Genomic DNA, 20,650 nt, shown 5'->3' on the forward strand with positions numbered 1-20,650 from the left:
CCTGCATATTTTCCCCTCTAATCTATTTATTTCTTCGAGCACTGGCCCTAGTTGTGCGACTAAAAGTGATTCCAGCTTCAACTCTAGAGCCGTAACGATTCCCTGGGACCAATCCACTCCTCCACAATTTGGGCAACTTTGACATGCTGTGCTCGCGGTCCCCCCCTCATCTTTGTTAGTCTTGTCCCCCCTTTCCGTTTGGTTGTAATTTTGGGTCTTGTTGTGTGTGACCCTCCCATAGCTGAGTTACCAGTAGCCCTGAAGACAACTGGGACGGGCAACTATAGGGGCGGAGTTTGTAGTGAGTAGGAACTTTTTGGAGCGTGTCACCACTTCCCTAACTGACCCTTGTGAGGAATCTGATTCACCCACATCCAATGTTACTAGGGCTATCCCTTCCCCCAAACCACTCATCTCCAGTGACCCTGAGGGGATGGCCGCATGCCCATTTCTTTCGCCCATAGGCGTTTGAACTAGGTTTGAATCGCTTCCCGTCTGCTCATTTGATTTGGCTAACTCGCCAACCCCTTGTTCTAGCGAGTTGGTGTGAACCTGTGCCTTAGTGCATTGAGTAAATGTAGTGTGCACAGTGTTTGCTTGATCTGAGGGGGTGTCAACTCTGGGGGAGGGGCAAGCTGCCCAAAGAGGATCGTTTCCGTGCAATCAAGGTGTCCAAGGACAATCGCTTTTCAGTCAACTGTATTTCATGTGTGAGAAGGGACTCTGCTCTCAATATAAAAGTGTCCAGGGTCCCCTTCACTCCTCCCCCCACCCTGGTCTGTGTGGGTTTACAGTTCGCCATACTCGGGTCTAGAAAGAATCCTAGCTTTACTCCAATGACAAGAAACAGTACCTTTAGTAATCTCTCCACGGACAAATGAGCTGTCAATCAGTTGCACTTCCGGAGGCTGCTAGATGTCTGTCCCCCCTGGAACGTTTGACAACAATAGACAGATCCCGTGGAGAGTCTTAAGGGGGTGGCCCGGCCCAGCCTCCTCTGGCCCCGAATGGCCACAGATGGCCGGCCCTTTGCCCGGGCTTAGCCCGTGCCTCCCGCGCGCGTCCCACGACGCGGAGGGAGCGCTGATCCTTTGAGCGCCTCCGGGCGCGGAAGTGGGTGGAGGTGGGCGGGGTGATGCAGCAGAGAGAGTTCTGGGGGCTGTAGTCTCCTCCCTCGGCGGCTGCGTGGTGTTTCTGGCAGCGGCGGCGGAGGAGACCAGCAGACGATGGCCCACAGTATTGGCGGCGCGTCAATGCAGGTAGGAGGTCGCCAGTGATCGAGTGTTTGCCCCAAAGAGATTAGAAACAGAAGCTCCCGCTCCACCGAGGGAGCGCCACTCCTTTGAGCGCCTCCGGGCGTGGAAGTGGGCGGAGGTGGGCGGGGTGATGCAGCAGAGAGAGTTCTGGGGGCTGTAGTCTCCCCCCTCAGCGGCCGCGTGGTGTTTCTGGCAGCGTAGGCAGGGGAGACCAGCAGCCGATGGCCCACAGTGTTGGCGGCGCGTCAATGCAGGTAGGAGGTCGCCAGTGATCGAGTGTTTGCCCCAAAAAGATTAGAAACAGAAGCTCCCCCACTTAGTAAAAAAACAGCATAAGTCTTGGCTGCTTCTGCTGCACCCAGAGTCTTGTGGGTCTTTTCTGTCTAATTTTTCTGTCTGGAAAAAAATTGTGTCCTGTTTTTCTGCACCCGGTAAATCCAGGTGCAGAAAAGCCTAACAACTGATAATCAGGTGGAATAAAATGAACTCATGAAAGTACTCCTTAATTTCATTGCCCTTGATTCATACTCTGTACCATAGTTGAGGGATAGGTCTAGGCATAGTCCTCGCAATACACAATAGATTTGCGTGCGGCAGAGGCCAGAGCTCAAAAGTCAGGATACCAGATACAAGTAGGTAGTAACTCAGGGCAGGGGGAACGCCTGTTGTCCATAGAGGGGAAATTCCCATCCTAGAAATCTACATTAAAAATTCATTAATAGTATTCTATTTTAAATATCTGTTTGGTGCCAGTCCATATGACTTTAATGTCTGCTTTTGGGATTCTATGTTACAAGTCTATAGGGTACATGTATCCTTTGTGAGCTTAATAAAATGTTGGAAATTCTACAAATCCTCACTCCTACATCCAAGTACTCTCAGGCTACCATTCTACACTCTGCTCTGTCTGAAGAATAGCACAACTTTTTCAAAATTCTGCAATTCTGCATTGATATGGCTTGCAAATTATTTTTGGGGAAATTTACATGTATTAACTATTTAATTTTAATACTATAGGTGATTGAAATTACGGACGAAGAAAGCAAGATTTAGCACCAGCCAACTGAATGTTAGTGCCATAAGGAGGATTATTTTGAAAAACATCCAGCATTCTAAATTTAAACAATTTCCAAAATCTAGGTGTGGCGAGGAAGTGGGAGCTGAGGAAAGTACTATGCCTGTAAGTCTCTAATTCTGCATTTCATTAACCCAGAGCAAAGTCATATATGTCCACACAGCATCAGAAATAATGCCAGAAAGACCAATCACCACATCCTCATCTGAAATATTATCAGAAAGACAAATTGCCTCAGCATGACAGAATAACGTTCATCTAAAGCACGCATGACCTAAAGCATCATGTAATTCCAGAGTGGCAGCACACACTGCATAAAAGAAAGATATAACAAAAGATTTCTTCTGCAAACCATCAAAGAAAAGACACTGAAAGAAGACTCCGAAGCTGACACGCTAACAACCAAAAGATTGGAAAATCACCTTTGTTCATCAACCGTTTTTAACCAGTTACGCATGTTTGAGACTATCTGCCTCGGGACATAACACCTCGACCCACTCTGCTCACTCTGGCGAAAAACTAAAAAATTCACCACTTTATTGTGTTCATGACCATCTCAGATTGTTTCCTTTTTATTGTGTACTGTAATTCTATGTAAATCGCCTCAACATTATCTGTTGTGCAGGAGTGATATGTAAAACTGTTAAATATAAAAATGAATTAAGAGAGCACCGTTGCTCTACAGCTAATGTAAATAAATCCTCGTCTTCAGAACTACAATCCTTAACCTTACACCAAATATAGAAAGGGTAAAAGGAACTGATGTTCTGCGACTGGTGAGCCACAATATTACTGTGCATGTTCTAATGTTCTCAGTTACTGCCATTACGCCAGTGCAAAAAGGTACTTCTCAGTTTAATCATTAAATATCAGACTAACACCTTATCACTGCATTGCTAAGAACCTATACAAATAGATTTGAGAAAAACTTCAGTCACAAAATAAGTTGTTGCCGGAGAGGCTATAACCAAAAGACAGTTATCTGCTATAACATTTCGACAGGTTTTAAAAAGCTGCATTCAGACATATTTTGCTCAATTCAAGTGTTAAGAAGATTACACACAATTTCTTTTAGAGATAAATGCTGAACATTATCTAAACAAGCCCGATTCTAAAATCGGGTTCACTCTTACCGTGGCATATAAGCAAGAGAAAACTAAATGTAGAGATATTAACTCTAGGAATACACCTTATAAAAACACGGGCTGTTGAAAATTAGTACGATTTGGTGAACATTATCTGCGCCATCTTGCCTCTTCCCCTGATGCCACACTCTTGTCGTGCGCGCCCGCCATTTTCTAAGATGCCCCGATCAGAACGAACCCTTTTGCATACCGCTGGCCCCTGACATAGCCCTTCGCCTTCACTAAGCCCGCACGCTGACCAACCCTCCCGCTTGCACCTGCCTTGAATCATAAACCCCTTCTTCGGCGCTGCTCTGCCCCAGGCCCTCATCCTGTTCCCAGCGCGACACCTCCCTGCTTTCCTTTCATGATCTCCGGCCCTTAGATGCAAACCCCCTTTTTCCCCGTGTGCCCGTTTTGTCCTCCCCGTTCCCAAGCCGACACCCAGCTCTGCCGATACCATCCTTGCCCCTCCCCGTACAATAGAAAGCTTCCCCCATCAAAGAATCCCCGGGTTGATCAAAGCCCCCACCCCATGAGATCCGATCAAACCCCCACATTCCGTGAATCGGCGGATTATCCAGCTGCGCGATGCTCATCACCTGTTGTGACTAGGGTGGGGACTTCAACTGTAAATGTGTGTGGGAACGGGCCCAAAGGGGAGTTCCGAGAATGTCTTTTCCGTTCATCAAAGCTTTAACATGAATGTGTAATCTACAATAAAGTCATAAATGTGTGTATAAGAGGCCAGGCCTCAGGAATACAGTTAGAGCACCTCAGAACGATACCTTCTGTCCGTTTCGTTGTGTTCTCCTCCGGAGAGAATAAAAAAACCTTGTTTCCTGCTTTCCAGTCTCCAGCGCCTGCCTCTTCATTGATTTAAATAACTAGAGGGTCACAGAGGCAATACCGCCGGGCAACTATCGATTGTCCCCGACCCGATTGAACTTTTTACAATTGGCGTCCCAAGCGTGGGGCCCATCAGCGACTCGTGGATCCAGTGGGAGAGGTCCCGACGACAGAGTGAACGACTGCAACGATCGGGAGAGCTCTTGCCCAATAGACCCTCGTCTGGCAGCCGATCATCCGAACTTCACTAGTTCCGAACAGACCTCTCTCGAGTGATCTACGGTCCTGACTGGGAACCATCAGGAGTGCCGTGAGAAATACGAGAAAAAGAGGACGATCGGGCGCTGGATTCGGAAGACAAGAAACTGTCCATGCGGTCCGGGTAAGGTCGTGTTGCCACGACAAGTTGCGAAAAAATTTGTTTGATTGCTTGATTGTTCAAAAATACTAGTATTGCTCTTTTTATTTTTATTTTTTTATTTGGAGATTCACTGTCTGCAAACGGAGAAACAACAGGCTCTCTCTCTTTGCAAGCAGTGGAGGATAGGTAGGGTAGCAGCCGTGCTTGTTTTCTTTCTCCCCCACTCAATAATTGCTTGAAACTGAACTGTTGTTCGCAAAAATATTGTTTCCTGGAGATTCCCTGTCTGCAAACAGGGAAGTGACCACCCTTTTTGCAGATAGTGAAAAGGGTAGGTAACGCAGATCTTTGCGGACCTACTCATTCCCCCCATTGTTATTTATTGGTCTTTTGGTTTTGGTCCATGAGGTATTCACTGCCTGCAAACAACGTAGAATAGAAATATTCTGTCTAGTCTTTGCACCTAGTGATAAGATAGGCAGTGCTGACTTTTTTTAGTCCCTCGTTACGAGCCGTCATGTCTGTCTTCTCCCCACTGATTAATAGCCTGTTTAGCCCGGACCGGGTGTTAGAGGTGGACCATATAGCTCCACTAGAAGGCACCCCTAATAAGGACATGTTCATAAACTATGGGTTAGTCACCATAGCTTATAATAAATTATGGCACAGGTATACCGAAGAGAGTCAAGACAAACAGTGGCCACTGGCAGGATCCTTTGACCTTGATAAAATAGAAACGTTAGAAATAGCCCTTCGAAATAATAAGACAACGCCAATTATGCTCGACAGTCTCGGTATGTGGCGCAGAGAGGCTATGCAACGACAGAGAAAAGACGAGGACAAACAAAGTAGAGAAATATACCGACAGGACAACCCCAGGACACCGCTACCCACGACTTATCCCCCAACACTATGCAAAGGACGACCAGACTCAGGGTCAAACCAATGCGCTTTTTGTAGGTATGTCGGACACTGGAAAGCCCAATGCCCGACTCTACTGAGCGTGAGTAAAGGCAAAGGGCCGACAGGAACGACAGACCGGCAGTACAAGAAAAAGCGCGAGACAAAGAAGAACCCGACTTACATAGACAGACCAGACAGAACCACCACGTTTGATTATGCCCGATGGCACAGATTTCGCCAGGGAAATTTCAGCGACATGCTCAAGTTCTCCTAGGTCGGGCAATGTCAAGACGGGAACCCAGCCTCGTTTCAAATTCACAGACAGAAAGAGATAATTATGACCAATAACTGTTTTATATTCGTCTTGGGTCTTTGTATGTCATACTTGTACTGTCCCCCGTCTGAGTTTGTGTGTATGTAATGTACAAATCTGCGTCATCCCTCTACACGTGTTTCCGTGTTACTCAACCTCTGTTAGCAGAAACTTAGCATAAAAGCAACCTGGAAAGAAAGAAATGGTAAAACAAAATCCGTAGACCATTAGTGAACTTGAACTTTTAATTTAACACAACAAACAAGGAATAATAACGATAAACTGTAGAATATGAAAATCAAACAGAACATTCGCCCCCCCCCCATTCTGGAACCTTCCAAAGTAGGGCAGGGTTACGGCTACGCCCAACCAACGGCAACCCATATAAGGCGAGCCCGGCCGCCAACTCTTGGTCAGGAAATCTTAACGTATGGGGGAGCCGGAGGAGAGGCAGGAGCCCGCAGCCTGGGCATTTGCAGGTAGTCCCGCCACATGTCTCCTTGGCCGGCCGCAACGGGCCTGGAAAGACTAAAGTGGTCCCGCCACATGTCCGGAGAAGAACGAGGCACCTCTTCCTTTTCTCTTCCGTCACAGCCGCAGCAGTCCTGGACGGCGGGATGCCCTGCACGTACCTCCACAACAATTTGTCCAAGTTGGGCTGGGAGGGAGAGGCGACGCGGACGAGCCTCTCCCACCTCCACCGGTAGGAGGTTTCCCAGCCCCTGGCCCGACGCCGAACACCCCCAGTCAGGCGATGGTGCCAATACTTCCACAGCACCGAACACACCATGGTGGCGCCCCAGTACTTGCGCAGCACCGAACGTGCAATGGTGGCCATACTCCCACAACACCGAGCACAGGACTTGGGGAACACCGGAGGTGGAGAGGCCTTCATGCGGGGCGATGAAAAGGAGCGGCATGGGGTGCACCGGGAGAAGGAGACGAAGCGAACGAGTCTCCCTCGCGCCCCCCCAGGTGAGGGCATCGCAGCTGCACCCCAGCTGAACGTCCCGCTTTCACAAAACAGGGACCTCTTCCTTTCACTCCGAAGGGTCCCTTCCACTCTTGCAAACTCGACGGGAGTGGCCCCTGTAGGGCCTCAAAATGGCGTCTGGGTCCGCTGGAAGGTGGGCCCCGGCCACTAGAGTAACTTTGACCAGCAATATAACTCGAACATTTGCCCCCTGGAGCACGAGCCCCCATCTCCGACAGCATCTCCGCAGCCTTGAAGATCCTACAAAGGTCCCCGGCGGAACCTTCGGCCTTCGCAGGTTTCCGGTAAGGGACGGCTGCCTTGATCGCCAACGAAACAAACATGACATTGCCACCCCTTCTGTTAGCATGAATTCTAGAACTGCCGAAAAAGACTCTGGTCCAAACTGCCAGTAATGAGAAACATTTCCCCTGATGCTGCTTCCGGACTGAGCCGGCCCCGCCCAAAATGGCGCCGGTATCAATCGGAACTTACGAACGCCTCGTGGTGTTCCTTCGCACTAATATAAACTTGATGTTCTGAGATTTTTTGTGATCCTTTGTACACTTGGCTAGAAAAGACAAGGAGAACTCACTCGACGAACAGTATGAAAGAATCCCCATTACAAATGTTGATTACAAATGTACAATGTATTATATTTTTTATAACTGATGTAAACCTCATTTACGACGCACACGTACGGTATGCCTATAGGAAATCTGATTACAGCTATTATGATTATGCTTCTAAATTATGAAAATAAATGCCCCCGAACCCCCAGCCAATTAATAGACGTTTTAGTTTCTTACAAATGAATGAGTAAAACTTTCCGATGTTTTTATTGCTGCAAACGACACCCCCCACTGTACGCACTTTAGCCATTGCCACGACCGGCCAAATACGACCGCACCCTCATAATCCATATGCTGAAATGATTTTGCAAAATAAAGTCTTTTGAAACTATGGACGGGTATTGCATGCTTTATTTTAAAAATGTGGGATCGGTGGGACAGTTCTTTTTCTGTGCACCCTACTCTGCTCTCTCTTTAAGGTTAAAAGAAGATGGTTGCCCAGCCCTGGAGGACGGATCGGATCGACAACACGACACTCCGCCTTCAAAGTACGCGACTGACTCATGAACTCTCGCGTAGAGGAAGACCTTGACTTCCAAGGATGGGTAAAACGAACGGTGTAAATGAGGGAATGTAAAAGGAGGGTGAAATGAAATAATGTAAATATTATAAAGTACAACGTTCAAAAGGTATCAGGGAACGGAGCTGACCCAAGAACCGAAGAACCTTAGAACGCCACAGCGTTAAAAGAGGTTTAAGGATCCCGATAGTAAAATACATCCTCTGACTAGATACCTCGCACTAGGCACCTCTGGTTTCCTTTTTACGTTTCCCCGTGCACGACCTATATGGACATACTACCCCCCCCTCGACTCCAGAAACCATATCCCCGGGGACCCTGCCCCGAGGAGGAAAGACGAGTAAGAGGTAAGTAAAGGACTTATGAATCCATGTATTTGAATGCGCGCGAATGCTGTCTCCCCCACCCCCCCCCCTTTTTTTCCCTCTGCAGGTTACATCAGAGATTACAGCCGAGGTGTGGCGAAGATCTGAAGCCTTGCCATGTCTAATACGCGAAGCGGACTAGCGCCGCAAGGTGGTGTCTAAGCACGCCTGCAAACTACTCACGTATCGAACAAACCTGAAAAATTAGCACAACCTGATAAAAAGTGATCACCCTTAAACCAGACCGGATGAATGAACCCATGTCACGTATGATGCGAAACTATGAGGGAATGTGTGTGTGTGACTGAGACGTTGACCCAACTGGTCGAAGGACCGAGAATGCGAGAAAGTGCGACAAAATGGTACCTCCTTTCTTCTTTCCTTTTTCTCAAGGCATGTCCCCTCTACCCTGTTTAATGCTCAAACTGCATGATTACAAGATTCTAACCCAGACCCGTGAATGCCCTTTGCTGTGTAATGCACTAAATAGCCTTTCTTGAATACACTGCCACCCTCTCTGTTGCACGTGTACTATTTAGCCTGCCGTTGCGCTCTCTCTCTCTCTCTCTCTCTCTCTCTCTCTCTCTCTCTCTCTCTCTGTCTCTCTCTCTCTCTCTCTCTCTCTCTCTCTCTCTCTCTCTCTCTTTCTCTCTCCCTCTATTTCTGCACTCCCACTCTTCCGAGTGATTAGCCCCGAAATTGGCAGATTGCCACCCCTAGCACACCACCTAATTGGCTTCAAATACCGTCAGTATTTGCACAAAAACTAGTCTTTAATACAATCACCCTGAGACCGCGTCATTACCTCTCCTTTTCCGCTAGAAGTCAATGAGCCAAGGTTGGGCCGTAAGAGAAAGGACAGGTAAGACGACAGAGGTTCCCTAATCTGACCCGAAAATAAGGGAACTACATGTCAACGGCTCCTATAGTATAAAACAAGGACCTCAGAATACGCGACCCTCCCCTCCCCGAATTGTCGCAAAACCCAAACCGGAAAAATGATCACCCCTGTTACCTCCCCTGTATCAGCCGCCCAAAAACTGGAATTATGAAACTACCCCTCATTTCCGGTTGTGAGAGATGGGTCGATTTATGCCCTTGCCACAAGTTTCCTATGTCCCTGGTTGTTTCCCATAAAACCCCTGTCCTTCCTAATTAAGTAATCGGGCTGTAAAAGGTTACGTAGGATCCAGAATAATGTTTTACAAGGTTAACAGACTAGCCCAAGGTAAAGAAATCATCAAAATGAACCCCGTAGTAGTTGAAAAGCAGGAGGCATCAATAAATAGGAAATGTTTAGCCATGTTCGTCTCTCAGCAAAATACCTGTGTAGTAAATAATTGTAAAGGAAGGTCATAGCAAATCCAACAGGCCCGCCACCGGTCGTTTCATATGCCAGTTGTGAGAACGAGCATTTTCATTCTTTGCCTGGAGCTGGGAGAGAAATAGACTTTTTGATTATCTTCATCTGCAAATTTTCTAAAGACTGTCTTTTCAAACTTGTTTAAGGGTACTGCTGTTGGAGGAGAGAAGGACCGGATGTGGGAGCACGAGGCCTGACTGCAGACTAAGGAACACCTGCGACATTAGCCAAGGCGAGACCACGACAGAAAAGAGCTGCAGGACGAGGCACTGTTTTCGACAACATGAGAAGAAAGGGTCGACCTGATGCCCCTGCTTGGTGTCCAGTGCCTGTCGACAAGTCCCCGCTCTCTGAATTCTGTCACACGCCCGCCTATTTGAAGTCTCTCGTTCCCCTAGTTTGTTCCTAATTTGGCCTTGCTCCATCCCCCTTTCCCTCTGACCTACCCTATGGACTGTTTTGTACGCTCTTCTTCCATCTGAACTTACTGACAATCACCTCAAAGGACACAGGGCGAAAAGGACCTTTCCGACCAGAAACGCGAGGAAAGGGTCGTGCCCTGCAACGCAGAACTTAGAACAGAGCTGGACTTGTAGCTCCACCGCCGGTGCTCAACAGCGCCAACGAAAGCTGCTATGCCTCATTTCTCTCCCAGCCGCCATTGTATTGATCCATGCTCCAATCCGAATCTGAAATATGTAATAACCTGCCCGTTCACGTTATGATATGTACTTGCTGCTCGCTACAGAACCGTTTTTTGTATTGCATTTCTATGACTTTCCTGCTGAACAAATTTATCAAAGTTTATCAAATAGGTGCACCTCCTAAAAACTAGAAATCTCAAAATGTATTGTTTACAACTCTTTCCTCTAGGGTTCCTACCGTTTCCTTTCTCATGCCCACCTCAGTAGAACCGAATAGAAAACACCCAGCAAGATGTCTTGAATATGTTAAAGGGAGGACTGTTGAAAATTAGTACGATTTGGTGAACATTATCTGCGCCATCTTGCCTCTTCCCCTGATGCCACACTTTTGTCGTGCGCACCCGCCATTTTAAGATGCCCCGATCAAAACGAACCCTTTGCATGCCGCTGGCCCCTGACATAGCCCTTCGCCTTCACTAAGCCTGCATGCTGACCAACCCCCCCGCTTGCACCTGCCTTGAATCATAAACCCCTTCTTCGGCGCTGCTCTGCCCCAGGCCCTCATCCTGTTCCCAGCGCGACACCTCCCTGCTTTCCTTTCATGATCTCCGGCCCTTAGATGCAAACCCCCTTTTTCCCCGTGTGCCCGTTTTGTCCTCCCCGTTCCCAAGCCGACACCCAGCTCTGCCGATACCATCCTTGCCCCTCCCCGTACAATAGAAAGCTTCCCCCATCAAAGAATCCCCGGGTTGATCAAAGCCCCCACCCCATGAGATCCGATCAAACCCCCACATTCCGTGAATCGGCGGATTATCCAGCTGCGCGATGCTCATCACCTGTTGTGACTAGGGTGGGGACTTCAACTGTAAATGTGTGTGGGAACGGGCCCAAAGGGGAGTTCCGAGAATGTCTTTTCCGTTCATCAAAGCTTTAACATGAATGTGTAATCTACAATAAAATAAATGAAGCAGGCAATGCACAGCTTGTGTTGTAGTAGAGATGTTTTTAAGTGGGGAATTTGACGATATAAAGGAATTTTAAAGGTGCTCCAACTGGCGGCGTAACCGTCCGTTTACGCCAAGAGATAAACCAATAAATGTGTGAACACAATCAGTGCGCACATCCCAGTGATTGGGCACTCCCTCTGGTTCAAAAAAAAGAATCCAATAAAGTTCCAAAATTTATTCAATTTGATTGGATATTTTCAAATGAGTTTCATTAATTAATAGGTAGCATCCAAATTATACGGCTTTATACGAAGTCATTGTTGCTCCAATGCATTTCGGGTGCATTACCCTTTCTCAAGGAGCTCTGAAAATGAAAACGAACTGCATTTGTATCAGCATTACATTCACAAAACGTAAAAGATGAATATAAACATTTCCAAAAGTGAATTAAACACAGCGGAGGCGAGTGAAAAAAGTGAAGGAGATAGGAAAAGTTGTGACTTGTTGGGTGGGCAGTGAGGAATGGTGAGTATAGATTACAATGCCGGGGTACCTTGGTGGTTTGGAAAAATTATGGGCTCACCCAGATATAGTCAGAAGTGCCTAATAGTGGAAGACGGTTCGCGAAAGTGAAGATAAGTGGAAAAAATCTAAAGCGTGCTCACGTAGACTTGAAGCTGTAACGCGGTGCTGTAAAGAAAACGGAGGATTAGCCAATAACCAAACAATCTGTGTTTGAGTCTGCCACGTTTGACGGAGGCTTGCTGGCAAGAGCGGAACTTGACTTACCTAGCTAGATTCTATGGGGGGACTGTGAAGTCTCCAAGCGGGTTAACTGCTAGTCGGCTGCTACGCGTTAACGCCCGGTGGGTGTCGAGGCTTGTGTGGGAAACTGACTCGGTGATAACAAGAACCCGAGTTAGCTATAGTGGAGATTGAAGAAGGACTCAAATGCCGGCTATGGGGGCCATGTTGGAATGGTGAGAGGGGAAACCTAAACGGGAGAGCGTGTCATTAACGGTGTAAAGGTGAAATAGGCGGAAAAAGTGAAAAGAATAGCCCACACCATGGGGGGTGGAAGGGGATGATAAACGATATTGCATGGATTAATGGGAAGAATAATAATTATGAACAAATATGACCAATGGAAAATATGACAAATAAAAAAATGATACAACAGTGATGTTTCAAAGACTCGCAATGGATCAAAGTGTCCTTAAATACCCGGCCGGGTATTTATAAAAAGCAACTGAGTTCGATCCGATCATTCAGACCAAAAGGTTTGCAGGCTTGCAAGCGATAAATCCATGACATTTCTCTTTGCAAAAGGAACTTGTTGTTATCTCTTCCTTCCTTTTTGTCAACAATTTCAAGGACCATGAACTTCAACTGTGCAATGGTGTGATGACATTCCATGAAGTGGGTTGCCACACTAGATTTTGTTTGCTTTGTCCGAATATTGGATTTGTGTTCATTTAACCTCACCTTTATTTTTCGTTCTGTTTTGCCTATATAGATCTTACCACAAGGGCATTTCAGTAGATAAATGAGATTAGATGAGTCACATGTTGCATTGACGTGCACTTTAATTTCTGTACCTCTCATAGGGTGATTTATTTTGCTGCCAGCGATAATGTTGTTGCAGTTGTTGCAGTTGTGGCACGGTTTAGTGCCTTTGTAGATGGTTTGAGTTGGTGTTTCTTTGGAAAGGATCTCCTTAAGATTATTGGCTCTTGAGTAAGCGAAGATGGGGGGATTTTTAAACATTTCATGAAAATCTGGTTCAGATGCCAAGATTCTCCAATGTTCCAGGATGATTTTCTTGTATCTTCCGCTTAGAGTGGAGAATTTCGAAACAACTACCATCCGGTTTGAGTCATTCTTAGTTGTTTTCTTTAAGGCAGTTTCACGGTCGATGGTGGAAACTTTGTTGGTGGCTTCATTGGTGGTTTCTGGTGGATATCCTCTAGCTGCAAATCTGAGGTTCATTTCATTGATCCTTTGAGCATATGTGTCCGGGTTGGATACAATGCGTTTTAGTCGTAACATTTGACTATAAGGAAGGTGACGTTTTAGGGAGTGTTGATGGAAACTTGTAAAGTGCAACGTGTTATTCCTGTCGGTTGGTTTCCTGTAAAGATCGGTGGTTAAGCCCATGTCAGATCTAGTGATTGATACGTCCAAGAAGTTGATTCGGGAATCATCCAGATTCCAAGTCAATTGAATTCTTTGGTCTTTGGAGTTGAGGTTGTTTAGTTCATCTTCTAGCATAGTTCTGCTGCCTTTCCACAAGAAAAATAAATCGTCAATGTATCTGACATACATTAACAGATTGTTGGTCCAAACTGGATTGTCATAGATATGCTGTAGTTCAAAATCGGACATGTAGATATTGGCATACGCTGGCGCCGCGCAGTTGCCCATGGACATTCCAGAAGATTGTTGAAACCACTGGTTGTTGTGGCAGAAGTAGCTGTGGTAAAGAGTGTAAATCATCAGCTCCATGAGGAACACTTGCATAGCTTCGGGGATGTTGCTGTGTGTGAGAGCTTTCTCAATAGCTTCAATACCCCCTCCATGTGGTATGGAGGTGTATAAACTATTCACATCCGCTGTGCAGAATATTAGGTTGTCATTTTTGGTGATCTTAATTTCTGATAGTTTGAGTATGAACTCGGTAGTGTCTTTCACATAACTTTTGAGTTCCTTAACGAGAGGTTGAAGGTAACGGTCAAGAAATTTACCTATAGGTTCATGCAGAGATCCTTTGGTGGACACGATTGGCCGCATTGGCGGGTCCATTAGGTTTTTATGTATCTTTGGTAGTAGGGTCAGCGTGGGACTTCTCGGGAAGTCAACCAGTAGGAATTTTTTGGTTCGCTCATCAATGGTACCTTTGTCGTAAGCTTTATCGATGATGGCAACTAATGCAGTTTTGTATAAGTTGGTTGGGTTAGATTCAAGCGGAATGTAAGTCTCAGCTTGGCCGATATGGTCATTCATTTTTGCATTGTACATGCTAGAGTTCATCACGACGAGAGCCCCGCCTTTGTCGGCCTTGATGCATTTTATCGATTTGTTGTTGGCAAGCTTTCTCAAGGTGTCCTTATCCTTTTGTGTTAGGTTTGTAGTTTTGGTCTTTTTCTTGAAATTAATTTTTCCCAGGTCCTGCTTAACCAATGTTTCGAAGGTGTCTATGCTTTTGTGGCTCACTGGTGGTATGTAAGAGCTTGCTGGGCGAAGTCCACGTAGTAGGTCTGGTTTTTGATCAGTTGGTGGTGGAATTATATTTTCAAAAAAATGCCGTAACCTAAGTTTTCTCGTTAACTTAAAGGTGCTCGTCTCCAGTTCAAGCAAGTTGGTAAATGAAGTTGGAATGAAGGAAGTGCCTTTTTGTAGCAGATCAGTCTCATGTTTTGTTAATACAATGTCAGAGATGTTAATGACTAACGATTCATCTTCTTTCTGTCCTTTTTGGAGCCTCTGGTGTTTGGAGCCTCTGGTTCCTTTTCTCTTACTTCGCCTGGGTCGACGATTTCTGGGGGGCCTTTCTCTAAAAAAGAAACACTAGCAGATGTGGAAGCATTCTCATCCGTTTGATTTCTGGCTTGTTGTTGATTCCTGGGGTCCGAAGTAGACTTTCTTGGTTGTCTATTCGGGGACTCGCCCCCGGAGGACGAGGTATCCGTGTGTTGACTTGAAGGTTTATTGCGGCGACGTTGGGCATAGATGTCAGCCCAAGTGTAGACCTCATCTAGCTGGTAATCCAACGTGTCACGTCTGAATTTTCTTAGTTTCCTATCGTTGATATCCTTGGTGTGTTTTTCCAGTTGTGTTTTCATGTCTTCTAATATTTGAGCGATGTCTTCAGTAGATTTGAAAGCTTCAAGTTCTTTTTCGACTTCCTTGATTTCATTGGTAAGTTCGGTCAGGATGTTAGAGAGTTCCTCAATAATGAGTAGTATCAAATCTAAGCTACACTTGTTGAGAATGGCGTTCCATTTAGCTTGGAAATTTTTAGAGTTCTTGCATAGAGACGGCTTTAAGGCGATTCTGAGTCCACGGGGGATGCGAAGGGCTTGGTGATATTTCACTAATGTCTTAGCGTGTAATTGCTGGTTGATACGGCGTTTGGAAAGGTATAGAAGATGTTTGACACATTGTTCTCTAGTGCGAGTATTGGATTCATGTGAGACATCATCTTGGATTAGTGCGTAAATGCGTTCTTTTTCATCATCACCATATGCTAGCAGGTCAGCTCTAGCTTCTGTAGATTTTGAGATGTTTTCGTATTGCATTTTGAGGCGTGCTATTGCCTATTTGGGCGGAAGGAAATAGAATCAAATAAATGAAGCAGGCAATGCACAGCTTGTGTTGTAGTAGAGATGTTTTTAAGTGGGGAATTTGACGATATAAAGGAATTTTAAAGGTGCTCCAACTGGCGGCGTAACCGTCCGTTTACGCCAAGAGATAAACCAATAAATGTGTGAACACAATCAGTGCGCACATCCCAGTGATTGGGCACTCCCTCTGGTTCAAAAAAAAGAATCCAATAAAGTTCCAAAATTTATTCAATTTGATTGGATATTTTCAAATGAGTTTCATTAATTTACAGTTCGTTTTCATTTTCAGAGCTCCTTGAGAAAGGGTAATGCACCCGAAATGCATTGGAGCAACAATGACTTCGTATAAAGCCGTATAATTTGGATGCTACCTATTAATTAATGAAACTCATTTGAAAATATCCAATCAAATTGAATAAATTTTGGAACTTTATTGGATTCTTTTTTTTGAACCAGAGGGAGTGCCCAATCACTGGGATGTGCGCACTGATTGTGTTCACACATTTATTGGTTTATCTCTTGGCGTAAACGGACGGTTACGCCGCCAGTTGGAGCACCTTTAAAATTCCTTTATATCGTCAAATTCCCCACTTAAAAACATCTCTACTACAACACAAGCTGTGCATTGCCTGCTTCATTTATTTGATTCTATTTCCTTCCGCCCAAATAGGCAATAGCACGCCTCAAAATGCAATACGAAAACATCTCAAAATCTACAGAAGCTAGAGCTGACCTGCTAGCATATGGTGATGATGAAAAAGAACGCATTTACGCACTAATCCAAGATGATGTCTCACATGAATCCAATACTCGCACTAGAGAACAATGTGTCAAACATCTTCTATACCTTTCCAAACGCCGTATCAACCAGCAATTACACGCTAAGACATTAGTGAAATATCACCAAGCCCTTCGCATCCCCCGTGGACTCAGAATCGCCTTAAAGCCGTCTCTATGCAAGAACTCTAAAAATTTCCAAGCTAAATGGAACGCCATTCTCAACAAGTGTAGCTTAGATTTGATACTACTCATTATTGAGGAACTCTCTAACATCCTGACCGAACTTACCAATGAAATCAAGGAAGTCGAAAAAGAACTTGAAGCTTTCAAATCTACTGAAGACATCGCTCAAATATTAGAAGACATGAAAACACAACTGGAAAAACACACCAAGGATATCAACGATAGGAAACTAAGAAAATTCAGACGTGACACGTTGGATTACCAGCTAGATGAGGTCTACACTTGGGCTGACATCTATGCCCAACGTCGCCGCAATAAACCTTCAAGTCAACACACGGATACCTCGTCCTCCGGGGGCGAGTCCCCGAATAGACAACCAAGAAAGTCTACTTCGGACCCCAGGAATCAACAACAAGCCAGAAATCAAACGGATGAGAATGCTTCCACATCTGCTAGTGTTTCTTTTTTAGAGAAAGGCCCCCAGAAATCGTCGACCCAGGCGAAGTAAGAGAAAAGGAACCAGAGGCTCCAAACACCAGAGGCTCCAAAAAGGACAGAAAGAAGATGAATCGTTAGTCATTAACATCTCTGACATTGTATTAACAAAACATGAGACTGATCTGCTACAAAAAGGCACTTCCTTCATTCCAACTTCATTTACCAACTTGCTTGAACTGGAGACGAGCACCTTTAAGTTAACGAGAAAACTTAGGTTACGGCATTTTTTTGAAAATATAATTCCACCACCAACTGATCAAAAACCAGACCTACTACGTGGACTTCGCCCAGCAAGCTCTTACATACCACCAGTGAGCCACAAAAGCATAGACACCTTCGAAACATTGGTTAAGCAGGACCTGGGAAAAATTAATTTCAAGAAAAAGACCAAAACTACAAACCTAACACAAAAGGATAAGGACACCTTGAGAAAGCTTGCCAACAACAAATCGATAAAATGCATCAAGGCCGACAAAGGCGGGGCTCTCGTCGTGATGAACTCTAGCATGTACAATGCAAAAATGAATGACCATATCGGCCAAGCTGAGACTTACATTCCGCTTGAATCTAACCCAACCAACTTATACAAAACTGCATTAGTTGCCATCATCGATAAAGCTTACGACAAAGGTACCATTGATGAGCGAACCAAAAAATTCCTACTGGTTGACTTCCCGAGAAGTCCCACGCTGACCCTACTACCAAAGATACATAAAAACCTAATGGACCCGCCAATGCGGCCAATCGTGTCCACCAAAGGATCTCTGCATGAACCTATAGGTAAATTTCTTGACCGTTACCTTCAACCTCTCGTTAAGGAACTCAAAAGTTATGTGAAAGACACTACCGAGTTCATACTCAAACTATCAGAAATTAAGATCACCAAAAATGACAACCTAATATTCTGCACAGCGGATGTGAATAGTTTATACACCTCCATACCACATGGAGGGGGTATTGAAGCTATTGAGAAAGCTCTCACACACAGCAACATCCCCGAAGCTATGCAAGTGTTCCTCATGGAGCTGATGATTTACACTCTTTACCACAGCTACTTCTGCCACAACAACCAGTGGTTTCAACAATCTTCTGGAATGTCCATGGGCAACTGCGCGGCGCCAGCGTATGCCAATATCTACATGTCCGATTTTGAACTACAGCATATCTATGACAATCCAGTTTGGACCAACAATCTGTTAATGTATGTCAGATACATTGACGATTTATTTTTCTTGTGGAAAGGCAGCAGAACTATGCTAGAAGATGAACTAAACAACCTCAACTCCAAAGACCAAAGAATTCAATTGACTTGGAATCTGGATGATTCCCGAATCAACTTCTTGGACGTATCAATCACTAGATCTGACATGGGCTTAACCACCGATCTTTACAGGAAACCAACCGACAGGAATAACACGTTGCACTTTACAAGTTTCCATCAACACTCCCTAAAACGTCACCTTCCTTATAGTCAAATGTTACGACTAAAACGCATTGTATCCAACCCGGACACATATGCTCAAAGGATCAATGAAATGAACCTCAGATTTGCAGCTAGAGGATATCCACCAGAAACCACCAATGAAGCCACCAACAAAGTTTCCACCATCGACCGTGAAACTGCCTTAAAGAAAACAACTAAGAATGACTCAAACCGGATGGTAGTTGTTTCGAAATTCTCCACTCTAAGCGGAAGATACAAGAAAATCATCCTGGAACATTGGAGAATCTTGGCATCTGAACCAGATTTTCATGAAATGTTTAAAAATCCCCCCATCTTCGCTTACTCAAGAGCCAATAATCTTAAGGAGATCCTTTCCAAAGAAACACCAACTCAAACCATCTACAAAGGCACTAAACCGTGCCACAACTGCAACAACTGCAACAACATTATCGCTGGCAGCAAAATAAATCACCCTATGAGAGGTACAGAAATTAAAGTGCACGTCAATGCAACATGTGACTCATCTAATCTCATTTATCTACTGAAATGCCCTTGTGGTAAGATCTATATAGGCAAAACAGAACGAAAAATAAAGGTGAGGTTAAATGAACACAAATCCAATATTCGGACAAAGCAAACAAAATCTAGTGTGGCAACCCACTTCATGGAATGTCATCACACCATTGCACAGTTGAAGTTCATGGTCCTTGAAATTGTTGACAAAAAGGAAGGAAGAGATAACAACAAGTTCCTTTTGCAAAGAGAAATGTCATGGATTTATCGCTTGCAAGCCTGCAAACCTTTTGGTCTGAATGATCGGATCGAACTCAGTTGCTTTTTATAAATACCCGGCCGGGTATTTAAGGACACTTTGATCCATTGCGAGTCTTTGAAACATCACTGTTGTATCATTTTTTTATTTGTCATATTTTCCATTGGTCATATTTGTTCATAATTATTATTCTTCCCATTAATCCATGCAATATCGTTTATCATCCCCTTCCACCCCCCATGGTGTGGGCTATTCTTTTCACTTTTTCCGCCTATTTCACCTTTACACCGTTAATGACACGCTCTCCCGTTTAGGTTTCCCCTCTCACCATTCCAACATGGCCCCCATAGCCGGCATTTGAGTCCTTCTTCAATCTCCACTATAGCTAACTCGGGTTCTTGTTATCACCGAGTCAGTTTCCCACACAAGCCTCGACACCCACCGGGCGTTAACGCGTAGCAGCCGACTAGCAGTTAACCCGCTTGGAGACTTCACAGTCCCCCCATAGAATCTAGCTAGGTAAGTCAAGTTCCGCTCTTGCCAGCAAGCCTCCGTCAAACGTGGCAGACTCAAACACAGATTGTTTGGTTATTGGCTAATCCTCCGTTTTCTTTACAGCACCGCGTTACAGCTTCAAGTCTACGTGAGCACGCTTTAGATTTTTTCCACTTATCTTCACTTTCGCGAACCGTCTTCCACTATTAGGCACTTCTGACTATATCTGGGTGAGCCCATAATTTTTCCAAACCACCAAGGTACCCCGGCATTGTAATCTATACTCACCATTCCTCACTGCCCACCCAACAAGTCACAACTTTTCCTATCTCCTTCACTTTTTTCACTCGCCTCCGCTGTGTTTAATTCACTTTTGGAAATGTTTATATTCATCTTTTACGTTTTGTGAATGTAATGCTGATACAAATGCAGTTCGTTTTCATTTTCAGAGCTCCTTGAGAAAGGGTAATGCACCCGAAATGCATTGGAGCAACAATGACTTCGTATAAAGCCGTATAATTTGGATGCTACCTATTAATTAATGAAACTCATTTGAAAATATCCAATCAAATTGAATACATTTTGGAACTTTATTGGATTCTCTTTTTTTTGAACCAGAGGGAGTGCCCAATCACTGGGATGTGCGCACTGATTGTGTTCACACATTTATTGGTTTATCTCTTGGCGTAAACGGACGGTTACGCCGCCAGTTGGAGCACCTTTAAAATTCCTTTATATCGTCAAATTCCCCACTTAAAAACATCTCTACTACAACACAAGCTGTGCATTGCCTGCTTCATTTATTTGATT

At 45.0% G+C, this 20,650-nt stretch overlaps 1 long non-coding RNA gene across 1 annotated transcript in view; it reads left to right on the plus strand.

The window, feature by feature from the left end:
• Nucleotides 1-3,479, plus strand: part of LOC144767922 (uncharacterized) — a 48,343-nt gene extending 44,864 nt beyond the window's left edge. The window contains exon 4 of the long non-coding RNA XR_013598385.1: nucleotides 2,274-3,479. This is a non-coding gene — a long non-coding RNA (uncharacterized LOC144767922). The remainder of the gene's footprint in view (nucleotides 1-2,273) is intronic.
• Nucleotides 3,480-20,650: the final 17,171 nt, after the last annotated feature.

The sequence above is a fragment of the Lissotriton helveticus genome, chromosome 1_1, assembly GCF_964261635.1.
Source record: "Lissotriton helveticus chromosome 1_1, aLisHel1.1, whole genome shotgun sequence".
Classification (NCBI taxonomy): domain Eukaryota; kingdom Metazoa; phylum Chordata; class Amphibia; order Caudata; family Salamandridae; genus Lissotriton; species Lissotriton helveticus.